The sequence below is a fragment of the Wyeomyia smithii genome, chromosome 3 (genome assembly GCF_029784165.1).
Source record: "Wyeomyia smithii strain HCP4-BCI-WySm-NY-G18 chromosome 3, ASM2978416v1, whole genome shotgun sequence".
Taxonomy (NCBI): domain Eukaryota; kingdom Metazoa; phylum Arthropoda; class Insecta; order Diptera; family Culicidae; genus Wyeomyia; species Wyeomyia smithii.
The window spans coordinates 235,040,368-235,055,913 of record NC_073696.1 but is presented as its reverse complement, the minus strand read 5'-3'; the positions used below and the strand labels follow the sequence as shown (position 1 = coordinate 235,055,913).

General features: G+C 35.7%; 1 protein-coding gene across 3 annotated transcripts in view; it reads left to right on the top strand.

Moving 5' to 3' along the window:
* Positions 1–15,546, top strand: part of LOC129731322 (uncharacterized) — a 257,203-nt gene that overhangs the window by 129,476 nt on the left and 112,181 nt on the right. For 2 of the 3 annotated variants that reach the window (XM_055691201.1, XM_055691202.1), the window contains exon 3: positions 13,973–13,995. The exons of the other annotated variant lie outside the window; for it this stretch is intronic. The gene's annotated coding sequence lies outside the window, so the exon portion shown is untranslated. The remainder of the gene's footprint in view (positions 1–13,972; positions 13,996–15,546) is intronic. 3 annotated transcript variants of the gene reach the window in all.

Sequence of the window (15,546 nt, the reverse complement as noted above, 5' to 3'; positions counted from 1 at the left end):
CGTGTGGATTGCTTGCCAATAACGCTGTAAGCGTTCGGGTCAATGAATTAGAGCTTTTGCACTAGCCGTCGACAGGTGAGGTGTTGACAGCCATGACATCTAAGGAAAATAGCAGGGGATAAAAGAAGATGGTGGAGAAATTGACTGGAAGATATAATCGCTGCACAAGGTGATGGATTTGCCGGCAAAGGCCGATGGGAAAGTAATGCAACAGGCTGGCGTCTAATCTACATTGCTTTTGAATTACGAATGTGAAATTCGAAAAACTGAGCTAGAATTTTGTTTTGATTCCTATGGCGGCGTGGAATCCCTCCAGTATAGCGTTTCGTTCATATTCGTGGTTCGATCAATCAAATCACAAAACAGCAAAAAATGTGGTTAGGTAAAACAAACTTAAATTTCAAGCTCGACGGCTTTATTCGCTCGAGCTTATCTCCGATCGCAAAGAAACGAATATTACATGTTCGATAGTATCGTCAATCTAGTTTTATTAATATTGTCATGTACACTTATTGCCACTACCATGTATCGCAATAACTAATTTAGATAAACATGCACGGGTCTGAATATCTGATATCCGAACCAGCGGCAGCCTCAATTAACTAGGAAAGTCGATTAGCTACAAGGGTAGCAACTGCAGCATCGCTGTAGCTACAAGTTCGTGTATTCCGTGTTGAACCAAGTGCTTTAAACCTGTTTGGCCACACCTACGGACAGGATGCCCCTCAGGCAAGCCGCACATGACGGCGATTGGCGATTACCTGTGCTACATAAAATTGCGTAAAATCGAAAGTGCGTGTAATCCTGAACCTTTACAGACAAGCTCTCATCGCTAGTAATGATAGATGAAGGTGGTAAATTCCGCCTCGGGGATACTAAATAATGAACCGTGACGTATCAGGTGTGCAATGTAGAGGTTTTTACACTTTTCTACTTGCGTAACATCTAATTAGCATTCGTGCGGTTATGAAAGTGACAAGATAATTTTCAAGTTGCAAATCACTTGAAAATTTGAGCTGAAAACCACAGCCAAACCGCAGTCTGTTTGTAAAAACACTAATCTCTTCCCTCTGTTCAAAACAAATCATAAATCTTTGGTTCCTTGAACATAATTCAAAATCAAAACACCAAAGCAGGAAGCTATTCTTTTGCTTCGCTTCTCAACCATTCGATTTTTTTTCCAATCAGACCAAAGGAAAACCCAACCAAACCCTAATCGAAACAAACTCAACAATGGGCTTCTAAAAGGAAAACTTTCCCAACAGCTTGGCGATCCCCGCCTATTGAGTCGATTCAGTGGTGTGTGAACTTCGGTTTCGACGATTGTCCTCGCCTCCGATGTGGGTGGGCAGACCGGCAGCAGCAGCAGCACCATCATCGGTTCATTTCGAGAGGAAAACTTTTGATTGGAGTCCAGCCGGGAAAATGTGGCATTGCAAACACGATATGGTGCCGGTTTGTCTGAACTTCGTTAACCACCACAGCTGCCACCTTCGAGGAACTTCCCCGGCCTGCCACCAACTCCGATGCTGTTCGACACAAGTAAACTAAATTTGGCTTCGGTTCGGTGCGGGTGACAAACAGACGCTTGTCGCAAGCTGTCGTCTGTGGAAAATCAAAACCTTCGAGTTTATCGTCTGCGCGATACATTGAAACATCTCACACGTTGTTATTGGTTGAGGTTTTTCGGGCGAATCTTGCATGCTGGGTTCCAATCAGACACCTATTGTTTCCCACCAAGAATTTTCGACGGAAAGATGGGAGACGAATTTCTGATTCTGCTTGGGTGGCCAAAACGAATAGTGAGTGTTGTTTGTGCGGGTGGTCGTTGCCATTTTGGCCAATTCCGGAGCTAAACTTCTTCAATCAAAATGGTAGCAAAAATCAATAAGCAATTATGTCATTGTTGCAGACTGGCAGTTCTGGTCTGGCCAGTATGGAGAGGCGGGAAAAGTTTTTCCTCTTGTTCGATAACGCCGATTGTGTGCCGTCGTCTATACGAGCATGTCATTCCCTCGTTTCGATAGTGTATTAGCAGCTTAAAACCAATCCAATTAAACATTCGATCGTATAGGCGATTCGAGAATGTGTTTGCTTGGGTCATAAATTTGATAGCAGCAGGTACGTGGAAAGGAATTTTGAGTCTCGAAAATCGCTTAAAATAAAGTCAAAATAGGTCCACAAAGTCACACCTAAAATGAATAGAGAACGAAATAAAAAGTAATCAAGGTTAAAATTGAAAAAACACATAAAAATAATTAGAAAGGAGGAAACTTAATAAATGTTGAAAAAGAACACGATCTCCAATTGAGCTCAAAGTCGCCGAAAAACATTTCGAAAAGTCAGAAAAGGCGAATAAAGAATCTCAAGCTCTGAATCACTGAGAAACCGCTGAAGCAAACAAGAACTTGTATCGAAATCAACTCAGAAACGTTAAATTAAAAAAAAGTTCTTTATTAATGAAGCAAAGAACAACACCAAAATGCAGATGTTGTGTAAAATAAAATGAAAATCAGACACAAAACAAACAAAAATCGTAAAAACAAAGAGAAAACCAAAACAGCTATACTAACAAAAAACGAGAATATGAAAAAATTTAAACACATAAAATACAAAACTATAACTTAAAAAAAACGTGCAGCGAAAAATATGACCGAAAATTAACAGAAACACCACAAAAATAAAACCAAAAGTTATCGATGAAATAAAAATGAATAATATGAATAAATATGAATAAAAGTATAAAAAAAGGCTACGAGCACAAAATAATAAGAGGTAAAACAACAGAAAAACATAAAAATAAAATAAATTTAAAACGAAACGTTCTATACGATAGTAAATCTGAGAATGGAAGATCAACAAAAACACATGAAAAAATGTAAGAAATTAAAATCTGCAAACGACAAATTTAAAACAAATTAAGGATACGAGTACAAAATCAGGAAAAGATGAATAAAGAAAGAATAGATATTGTTATCCACTAATATATCAATAAAAGTTATAGGACATAAAAGTGGAATTTATATTGTTTTAATGAAAAATGAAAAAATATTGAAAAAGATAAAAAAGGAAACAAAATTTAGTACTCGAAAAAATAAAATCAGAAGTACTGCAACAAATCGAAACAAAATAAAAGAAATTGAATATACAAACAGTGAGGCAAAACAATAAAGAGAAAAAAATATAAGCAAAAAGGAACAGAAAAACTACAAATGAAACCAAAAATTATCGATAAAATAAGTAGAAATAAATATAGAAAAATGAAAATGGAGAACATATCAAACACGTGAAAAAATAATAAGAAAGACAAATTGCAAACTGCAAACGAAAGTCCATAAACGAAATCTTCACAAATGATCAAAGTTAAAATGAAGAAAAAAGAAAAGAAGAAAAAAAATAAAAGAATGGAAACAACATCAAAACAATCACATAAATGAAAGATGCAAACAGAACAGAAAAGGAAAACATGGAAAAACAAAAAATCCGAAACGAAACATATAGAAAACGAAAATAAATGTAAACACAGGTATTGAAAAAAAGTAATGGAAGCACAACAAAAATTAAATTAGAAGTCATCGATTGAATAACTGATAATAAACAAGTATAAAGAAAAGATAAACATAGCACATAACAAAATAACGAGAATAAGTATGTCAACAAAAGTAAATGGGCATAAAAGCGAAGTTTATATTATTTTAATGATGAATAAAGAAATATTGTAACAGACAAAAGAGGAAACAAAATTTGGTATTCTAGAAAAGATACCACATTCAAAAGGCAATGAAAAAAATAGATTAACAACTTTTAATAAAGCACAGTAATAAAAAATGTATAGTAAAACATAATAAAAACAACCTTGTTATATCGAATAAACCTAAATGTGGAAACGAAAAAAAAACGCAAAGTAAATTAATTTGAACAAAGAAATCAGGAAGAGAAAGAAGGGAGGATGGAACAAATCCCAAAAAAAAAACTCTAAAATGAACTATAAAAGCTACAAAAAATAAAAGCATATGAATATATGGATATAAATATACGCTTCAAGTCGATACAAAAACCAAAACTTGAGAAAATGAAACCAGAAGCTTTGAAACAAATCGAAACAAAATAATAGAAATTGAAAATATAATAACTACATCAAAACCAGGAAGATGAAAATGAAATGAACGAAAAGGAACAGAAACACAACAAAAATAAAACCAAAAGCCATCGTTAAAATAGAAAATAAATAAATATAGAGTAAACGAAATGGAGATCAACAAAACCACGTGAAGGAATAGTAAGAAAGTAAAACTACAAACGGCAAACGACAAAGATCAACAAAAAATCTTTGAAAATTATTACAGTGAAAATAAAGAAAAAGGATTTGAACACAAAATCAGGAGAAGATAAAACAAAAATGAATGAGAAAAAAATTCAAGCAATGATATAAATTAAAGAACTACTAGAGATGCAAACACAACAGAAAACAAAATAAGTCCGAAACGAAATGTATTGAAAACAAAATAAAAAATGACAACAGGTATTGTTGTTGTTAGATTTTATTTTGTTTCTATACAAAAAGAACAGAAACACAAAAATTAAACAAAATGTTATTAATTGAATAAATTGAAAAAAAAATGAACATACGGAAAACAGAAACACAGGTTAACAAAAACACATGGAAAAATGAAAAAAATCATAAACTATCAATGGAAAAGTTCATACAATAAGAAATGATAAAAGTGATCGTAAAGGAAAAGGAAACGAGCACAAAACAAGGAGAAGATAAAATAAAAATAAATGGATATTGTTATCCATACAAAAGAAGGGCATAAATAAAAGAGATACACACACAGTGAAAACATCGAAACGAAAGAGGAGAACGCAAAATAAATAAACAACAACAAAGATCGCATTTAATTGAAGGAAACGGAATAAATGCAAAAAAAAAACAAAAACTATGGGAAAAAAGTAAAACAGAATGAACATAGGTGTATTAATATTAGGAAAAAAAGGTAATCTGTAAACGAAAGCTATTAGAAAGAAAAGCGGAGTTGATATAACATTCATAATTTTTAAAAATTATTGGAAAGAATGAACGAGAAAATTCAAGAGGTAACGAGAAAATTTTTTCAAAACTTGTAGTTAATCAAAGCAATGAAATAAATTGAAAACAACTCCAGTACAGAATATCCCCTAACGAAGGAGAACACAAAACGAGAACGAGAAATGAGAAACATGAAACGAGAAACAAGAAACAAGTAACAAGAAACAAGAAACAAGAAACAAGAAACAAGAAACAAGAAACAAGAAACAAGAAACAAGAAACAAGAAACAAGAAACAAGAAACAAGAAACAAGAAACAAGAAACAAGAAACAAGAAACAAGAAACAAGAAACAAGAAACAAGAAACAAGAAACAAGAAACAAGAAACAAGAAACAAGAAACAAGAAACAAGAAACAAGAAACAAGAAACAAGAAACAAGAAACAAGAAACAAGAAACAAGAAACAAGAAACAAGAAACAAGAAACAAGAAACAAGAAACAAGAAACAAGAAACAAGAAACAAGATACAAGAAACAAGAAACAAGAAACAAGAAACAAGAAACAAGAAACAAGATACAAGAAACAAGAAAAAAGAAACAAGAAACAAGAAACAAGAAACAAGAAACAAGAAACAAGAAACAAGAAACAAGAAACAAGAAACAAGAAACAAGAAACAAGATACAGTCATACCTCGATATAAGGCAACCTCAATATAACGTAACTTTTACCTCGATGTAACGTAACTTTTTAAGATGTATTGAAATTTGAACTAAATTAATCAGCAACTGTTTTTGGGGTATTAATTGCTTCAAAACAATATTTGTAGTAAGTTTTGAAACCAACGGAACCAATGCGGAAATTGTCCTAAATGTGTATAAGAAAGGTTTTAGAAAACTAATTAGTTTTGGGAAAAAGGTTTTCACGCATCCTTCAGTAACAATTCAAGTCTTGTATTAATTAAAATTGAAAAAAATAATTTCTTGTTGAAATTTTCTCTAAATGGGCAATAGAAAGATTTAAAAATACTGATAGGTGATGGGGAATAGGCTTTCGCGCATCTTTGAGTAACCATCAACAGTCTTGCATCAGTTAAATTTTTTTGGTTGTTAAAAATTGTCCTAAATGGGCATAAGAATGGTTTCAAAATACTGATAGGTGATGGGAAACAGGTTTTCACGCATCTTTGAGTAACCATTAACATTCTTGCATAAATTAAAAAAAATTAAATTAAAGCTTTTATTACACTAGTAATTTTGCTGGAAATAGATTGAATAGAATATCATATCTCTGGCCTGTGTTATCAATGCAATAATTAAATAGCAACTTTATTTGTATGGTTGCATGCAAATTGAAATATGTACCTTAAAAACGCAAGCAACGCGTCTTCCAAAATTTCAGAAAGTGAAATTTGTTTTATGAAGACTTTTTATAAAAAAATCATGATGATGATGATGATGATGATGATGATGATGATGATGATGATGATGATGATGATGGTCCCGCCACATACCCCTACAAAGGTTTGAGCTGGACGATTTATCTATAGATAATTAATGTGATCACATTTTAATCAGTTATACAAAACTAAAAAAAAACGCACTGATTTTACCTCCAGATATAAACTTCTTCAAAAACTGTATACTTGATTCATAGAGCACACAAAACTAGTACAGGGTTTTCATGACCTTCAGCCAGACCAACCACAACTATTTCATGATTTTCTCTAAGCATTCAAATAACAATTTTAATTTGCTAAAAGAGTCATTTATATCTGAAAACCGCGCGCGAGGCTCAAGCTTTTGTAGTCTCTTTCTATTTTTTTTAAAGCTACAAACACAGTAGTTTTGTTGTTATAAACTTAGAAAAGTCCAATTTAATATAAACATACAAATAAAATTTTACAACACAATCAGATCCGTTCGTATAAAACTTCGTCATTTACAAGCTTCAATAAAACAATCAATATATGAATAGAAACCAAAACAAATAGTTCATCTAAAATAAATCCGTTTGTTAAAACTTCGTCATTTAAGATCCGTTTGTTCAAACTTCGTCAGGTAAACTCTACATCATTTTGAAAAACTTAGTATCGTTCTATACAATAGAAACTTTCAGAACTGAAATACATTGTCTCTTGAACTCCACAAGTGTTGGTCCACGTTTAACATGTCTTGGCATCGAATTGAAAAAATGTTTACCTTTATAAAACAATGAATTTTGTGAAGCTCTCGTTAGAAAGAAAGGTGTTCTTATTTCATCCGCGTTTTTGGTGTTATATCTATGAAAATCTCTTCCTCTTTCAATTCGATCACTCAAATATTGAGGTAGCGAACCATTAATTATTTTAAAAATGAACACCATAGACAAATAAACAATTCGCTGCTTCACAGATAGCCATTGCAAAGCGTCCAACATGAAAACAGAGGAAGTTAATCTATCACAATTTAAAATCAAACGCATTATTCTATTCTGCAAACGCTGTAACCTCAATAGTTGTGTGTTATTGGCTAAGTATAAAAAAGTAGGGCAAAAATCCAAATGTGGAGAGATGATTGACTTGTATAGCTGTATTTTACTACTAATCGTTAATTCGTTTTTCAGACGGCATAGAATTCCATACTTTTTGGCAATTTTCTTGATGACATTGTCAATGTGAGCGTTGAACTTAAGATTGTCATCAATAATCACGCCAAGATATTTAATCTCCCGAACACTACCAATTGCCTCATCATCAATCAAAACAGAGACATCATCATTTACAACGGTGCGCGAGAAAATCATAAATTTAGTTTTATCAATATTCAATTTCAATTGCTTATACTTCAACCATCTGCTTAGAGAACGTAAATCTTCGTTCAAGTGTGAAACGGCTTCTTCTACATTCTTAGCTGCAATGAATAATACGGTGTCATCGGCAAAAAGATTTTTATCACAAAAACGTAAAACTCGTCGCATGTCATTTATATACATAATGAACAAAAGGGGCCCTAATACACTTCCCTGTGGAACTCCAAGATCATTCTCCACGGGACTAGAAACAGAATCATTAAAAACAGTCCGTTGAGTTCTGTCAGACAAGTAGCTTTCAAACCATCTGAATGCAGTACTCAAAATTCCAAAGCGCTTGATTGTGTTCAACAATAAGGGCCTAGAAATTGTCTCAAAAGCGCGTTTCAGATCCAAAAAACAGCAAATATTGTGTCTCTATTTTCTAAGTTATCTTTCCATTTTGCTAGTACTGAGTTTAACGCGGTTTCACATGAGTGGCCTTCCCGGTAGCCTGATTGTTCCGGAATTAGCAACGAGTTACTATTTAAATATTCTAGAAGCTGGCCTTTAACAACTAGTCCTAATATCTTTTCTAATGTGTGTAACATGTTGATGGGACTCTTCGGCTTTAATCGTTCCAGCAACCTTTTGAATCGGAACAACCAACGATTCTTTCCACACCAAAGGCACGTGCCCTGTTTGCAACGATTCATTAATGAGGTCCAGCAAAGTGTGACCAATGACATTGAAGCAATCTTGAATTACTCTAGTATTCACATTATCTACTCCAGCCGTTTTACCTAATGAAAAACAAATTTTCCTCAGTTCATCTAACGTGATTGGGTGAAAACCATCAAATGTACAACTACTGTTAATCGGCTGTTTTATTTCGTCGGGTTCCTCGACCAATTCAATGGATTGATTGATCAATGAATAATTTGTTCTGAATGTTCTAATGTGCCTTCAAAAGTTATGGACCGCGGTTTACAATTACTAGGTTTCAACAAAGATTTCAAAATTTTCCATAACTCTTTGCTGTTATTTTGATGTTGAACAATCTTTCTCTGGATATATTCACAACGCTTCTTTTTAATCGCTTGTGAATATTTATTACGCGCGAACGTGTACTCAATCCAATGATTCTGATTGTTTCATCTACAAAACTTTTTGTACAGTTTATCTCTCATGCGCTTTAGGCGCAAAAGATCCAAACTATACCAGCTGTTCGAGTTTTCAGCGAAACAAATTTATGTTCAACTAATTGATTCGTACACGTCTTCAAAATGTTAGTAAGAACAGCTGCAGATTCATCTAAACTACCGGTCGCGATTGGAAAACCCAAGCTTCTCTCAACAAGGTTCGAAACAGCCTGTTTCGAATATTTTCTGCAGCATTTCAATTTTATTGAATCATTATTATTATTCAAGTTTTCTAGAACATCAATAACTAATGTCTCATGATCGGTTATTTTCATATCAGAATTCGTAACTGAACGAATCGAATCAAAATTGCAATAAACATGGTCAATCAAAGTTCTACTCCGCTGGGAAATACGCGTATATTCATCTACACTTTGCTTCAAATTGAAAGACTCAACTAAACGCTTCAAATGATTCGAATTTGCATCATCTCGCCAGTTAATATTAAAATCGCCTGTCACTATATTTATTTTACTCAAATCAAGAAATTCATCAAGCCAGTTTTCCAATATTTCAAGAAAACGGCGATCACTAGCATTAGGAGAATGATACAAAACACCATAATTGCCCACGACAAAGCTGGAATTGAACTGATTCTCTGACATAAATAGCAACACCGCCAGTTTGCCTAGAATGTGATAAACAAGCAGCAACACTGTATCCCGGAATACTATATTGTTCAAATGCTTCATCATCGACAATGTGAGTCTCTGATAAAAACACCAAAAGTGGACGTTTATCTTCAACAATCTGACGTAATGCAACGTAGTTTGTTGTCAACCCCGCAATATTAAAATACAAAAAATCAAACTTATTCACATTCTCGTTGGAACTTGTTTGCTATTTATTGAAACGCAGGCTGCTTTTCTTTTGCTCGAATAGTCTTCTATAAATTAAACACTCTGAACTAAAAGCGGCATGGTTGACGTCCAAATTAGTTTTACGATCTTTATTCGTTTTTACACAATTGACGCATTTCAATACAGTAGATGTACACTCAGATGTCTTATGGTTCTGGCTACACCTAGAGCATGCATCACAGTTTTTGCAATTCATGCTCTTGTGTCCAAATTCTCCACATTTGAAGCATCTTAGCACATTTATCGCGGACAATACTAAGCACCGATCAAACTCTACATTTACTTGCTTAGCAGATAACAAACTATTATACGTTTCTAAATCAACTTCAATTACCGCGCTATACTTGTTATAGGTGAAGCGTGGATTTTCGTACATATTAACTACCTTCACCTCATTGATTGTGATGCAATCATTTTGACTCTTTAAATAGTCAATGAAAACATCAGGAGAAAGATTCTCACTCATGCCCACTACTTTCAATCTAGGCACCGACGTGGGAACAACAGCACTGTATTTTTCACCCAGATTGCTTTGAATGCCATTTTTCACTAAATCAATATTTTCGCCAACGGCGCATTCGACAATAATGGAACCATCTTTACCATTCCTGAAATTACTAACTTTGTGTGTTTTAGGATCTAAGTTAGTTTTTAAAAACTTCCGAGTTTCCTCGCAAGGTTGTTTGGACTCTTTCGGTTCAATCACAATAACCGGACGAGTCTTAGGTTTAACCGGTTTAAATCCGATATTAGTATTACTTTTGTTACTTGAGTTAGATTTATTGTTTTTACCGCGACTTTTAACAACTTGCGCAAAAGTTGCACCGTCGTCAAAAACATCGTCATTATATTCGTATTCGATTCTACGCTTTTTGCCGATTTGGTCCGATTCAGAAGGAATCGTCCCAATCCGCGCGCGAGCATTACTAATAGCAGCTATATTCTGATTCGTATTTAATTGCAAAACCGAATGATTCAATTTTTCAAATTTCTCACATAATAATTTTTCAAGAGACTCCTTTACATTTGATCTCAACTGTTCCATACCGATATTTATCGCGCTGTTTATCTGGGTCGCAATTTGATCCCGCATTTGAATGACTGAGTCAGAGAGAGAGAAGATAATTTCTGCATCTCTTGTTAGATACGCTTCATGTCCGGAGTCAAATGTTGCCCACCACAACACTGGTTTGATAAACACTCATCACACTTGAAGCAAAGATTATCGTTGTCTGTAATCATCTTTGCCGTCGCCTTGGTGAGCCCGGTGCACTTGTAGTGAAACAAACGTGCACAGTTAAAGCCCACACATTTCAACGGCAAATCTGATAATACAATTGCCGAACTACAGCCGGAGCAAATCATGAATACAGGTTAAACGCGGGACGCTACACCAACAAGCATGCAGAGAAGAGAGACAGAGGCAAGGAAAAAAATGATCGCCACCACCGCTGCTGTGAAAGCGCCGGGGGGGATTTATTTTATCAAACTTTAACGCGAACTTGCTGTTTAATGCAACTGTTCTTGTACTAGCCTTGTGTAGATTCACTACCGAAACACGTTAGAATATATCTATCGTGAATCACTTCACTATTTCACACGCAAATTAACAATTTTATATCACCACACAATAACACAACTACTGTGTTCGCCATCAAAAGCGATGAATCATGGTTTTGCATATACTTTTATTAGAGCTTAGATAACTTATTCACAAAATTGTGTATTTTTCCAGATTTGGTGTATTAAATTTATTTCTGTAAACTAAGCAACTAAGCTCACGCTGTTTGTCAATAGACGGTGCCAGCAGTGGGTGCTGGTCGATTTAAATATATCTAAATTGTGGCGTTATTCACTTTTAGTTGTGTGAAAATGTCTGATTCGAGCCATATTATCATAATTTAGGGGAAGTTTTATTTTTCTTATTTCATTCAAAGAAAATGGTGGTTGAAGCGCATCGAGAGTTAGAGAAAAGTGTACGGAAATGCTGCTATAAGTTCAACAATGTGCCGTGTTTAGTCACTTTATGGTGAAACTAACTAAATTAACAGCGCTCAAATTGTCTAGGCATGGGCCGGCGGTGTAAGCAATCGATCAACGTTTAATGCAGGTAGTCTTTATAATTCAAGAGAAAATTTACTTGCAGAATTCGATGTGACCGCCACCACACAAGTTTCACCTAGAAGACGAAACCTGATTTGGAAAAAGTTTGCTCCTTGAGGATCCGTGCTAAGCGCAGGAACAGCTTGCTTCGATATTAGGTGTTAGTCGCCAAGCCATTTCTAAGCGATTGCATGTTTTGGGAATGATTTGAGAACAGAGAACCTGAGTTCCTGACGATTTCAAATCAGGAGATGTCGAGCATTGTTTTTCCACCTATGAATAGTTGCTTCAATGGCAAAAATAGGAGGGTTTTCCACATCGCGCCCCGAAGGGACAGAAAAATGGATTCATTACAGTATGCCAAAAACAAAATATAAGGACTGCCCGTTCAAGCTTTGACGTCCTCGCTTAGTTGCTCGGCTGCGACGGTCGTGTATTTTAAACCTAACGAAACCTTCAAAAACGGCTATAAGTAGAGACTTGAAACACGACAAAATTTATTAGCTCCAACTATAATGAAAACCAGGTCAAAATAAGGAAACCACATGATGTAAATACAAATTGTCAAAATTTTGTCAAAAAGCGAATTCAAAACTATTAAAAACTGACACAAAATGTCCAATTGTTGGTTTTTCCATATTTACGTGACTGTCAAAAAATACCAATTTGAGTCAAGCTATTATTTCAAGAGTCTGTTCGAAGATTTCATATTATTGTGTATTAGGGCGGGGAAAAGTGATCGATTTTCCAGAACCAAGTTTTTTTGGTTCCTTTTAGGGTCCCAAACAACCCCCAACTTACCTGAAGTCGATTGGTTTTGTATCCGCTTGGCGCATTGCATTTCAAATTTGTATGAAAATTGATATGGGAAAACCTACTTTTTTGTATTTACCTTTCTATAGAGCTAAATAATGCTCTAATAATATACTACATTATGTTAAAGTATAGTATTTTAAATACCCAACAACTTTGCAGAAGACACCAAAGAGCTAGAATGTTCCTAAGAAGAGCTATAGTTGTTCAAAGTTGAGTATGTCAAATTAAATGCAGAAAATCCTTTTTTTGCCAACATTAGCAATGTACCGGCGTCAGTGGGATTTCCATCAGGAGAACCCTGTCGTAACGAGTTTATACACTCAGCTGGATCAAGCAAACAAATTAAGGTCAATATTCTAGGCGTAGGTAGAATCTACAACGTGTTTCAGAGGTTATTTCTGATGGAAATCTGACTGACGCCGGTACACTGGCAGTGTTGGCAAAAAAATGATTTGCAACATAAATTTCAACATACTCAACTTTGAACAGCTCTAGCATTTTTTCGGCACACTCTAGCTCTTTAGTGTCTTCGACCAAGTTGTTAGGCATCAAAAAACCTACCATTTGAAGTTATGAAACCTATGGTTTGAGCCATTTTTAACTCTTTAGAATGGAAAATGCAAAAAAGTTGTTTTTTCCATACAAATCTCCATATAAATTTAAAATGCAATGCGCCAAGCGGAGACAAAACCAATCGACTTCCAATAAATTCAGGATTGTTTGGGGCCCCAAATGGAACAAAAAAAAATCTTGGTTCTGGCTTTCTGCTATCAAGTTTCGTTTTTTCCATATAATGATTCACCACCCTATTATGTATAGTAGTCAGTTTTAGGAAACGAATACGTAAAAGTTCTTAAACATAAGATAATTCGCCATTGGAATACCCCCTTCGCAACGCCACTGCTACATTGAACCGGGAAATAAAGGCAAAACTTTAATCGGTTTGTGGTTTTCAGCTGTATTTCTAAGCGGGACGGGAAAGCGCCAATCGATAGTTGGCAATAGTTCCTGCTGCAGCGTTATTCGAAAATTGTTAGTCGAAAGTTATGGCGGTTTGGATAATTTTCCTACCGCTTGTTAGACTGCACCGTAGCGGTGCAGCGGTGCAAATGATACTCGCTCGAATCTGTGATGAATTATTCTATAAAGTTAAAAATTTCCGCTGACTCATATCTGATTTTTATGTTTTACTTTCAGATTTCATCGCTTAACATAGAAAGGTAAGCAACAAATAAACTCACAATAGGTTTAAATCTCCGAGTCCCGACAGGGGGGATTCTGTCTCTTCGTAAAATCGAAACCACAAGCTATTATTTTTCCACCGACAGAAGCTTAGACACACGTTCACCACGTCACATGAGAATTGAGGCATACATATTTCACGAACAAGGGCACATGTTTCCACCTGATAAAATCCTTCCAGCTTCCGCTGATGCATGCAAAAGCGGCGGACGAAGCGTCTAACGCTGGCCAAGAAGCGTTTTAATGCAAGTGGTCTTTCTGCTCATGATATGATGGGGTGGAAACCCACATGCTGAGGGAGTTTAAAGTGTCCTTTGAATTGAAATACGTACCGTACCGAACGATATAAATGAGTTCGGTTCCCTATGAGATGAGGATACACGATGGACAGGAGCCGTGACACGTGCAATTAAAAGCGACAAGCTTTTCAAGTCCCAAATGTAAAATATTTAAATTGGATTTCTCTGACAAACAATTTTAGATCGCGGTATGAGTGTATGTAGATTTGTTTTTTAAATGTTTAATGAACAGTTTTAATGAGTTGTCATGTTTGTTTGTTAGCTGAATATAATTCAGAGTCGCTCATAGAGAAAAAAGAATCGGTATTTGAACAATAAGTCCCAATAGAGTGTCTGATCTTATCGTCGCGCAATTATGCTGTCGAATTTTCGGACGCGTACAAACGACTGTTTCGAAATTCAACCGACCGTACGGAATTCCTGCATATAATCTAACCCTAATTGCTGGATTCAAGAAACGTTACAGCCATCACTCAATCGTACAAGAATGCTGCCAGAAGGCCAACACACCGGTTTTCCTTCCCATTCGACCCAGTCAGTCAGTCCTTTTTTATTAACGGTGATGGATGCCGCACCTTTTTCTCGCAAGCTCATTTGTCTCAGGCAAGAACGCTGACGTTGGTCTATTTCTCTAGGTTGCTACACTGAGACCTCTGCGTCTCATTTCATTAGGCGTTATTACTAAATCGACAACTACGCGTGAGCGCGCCTGCACATTAATTTCGACATTCGCAGCTTCGCACCGGTAAACACGCGGACTGTCACACCTTTTTCGCAACATTCTTGCGCGGCAATAACTCTCGTTCACGTACACCTCGCTGGTAGGCCCTTGGCTTATTAATGGAGCGCAAATGAACGACCCCCGAGTCCCGGCCCGGCAGCTAATCATCCGCGGTTGTTTCACGTGCCAGATTCTGTTTGTCACTATCAATTTTCCAGATCAGCGTTTTCTTTCACGCCCTCGAGTGAGTGAGCGAGCTAGCAAGCTGCCAATTGAAGGGCGATTCAATCAAGTTGTTCACTCGCTGATGACCGACCGGTCGGTTGACTGGTTTTGCCTTGTCCACCGGAGAAGGATGACAGAAAACAAAAATCAAAAACCAACCGTTGCGATGATTTATGCGATTTTAAATACAATCGCATCAATTAAGATGACGTTTGTGATGGGCCGACCTTCGATGGACAGATTACACCGTCGTCGTCGTTGTCGCTTCAGTCACGCCCAACGGA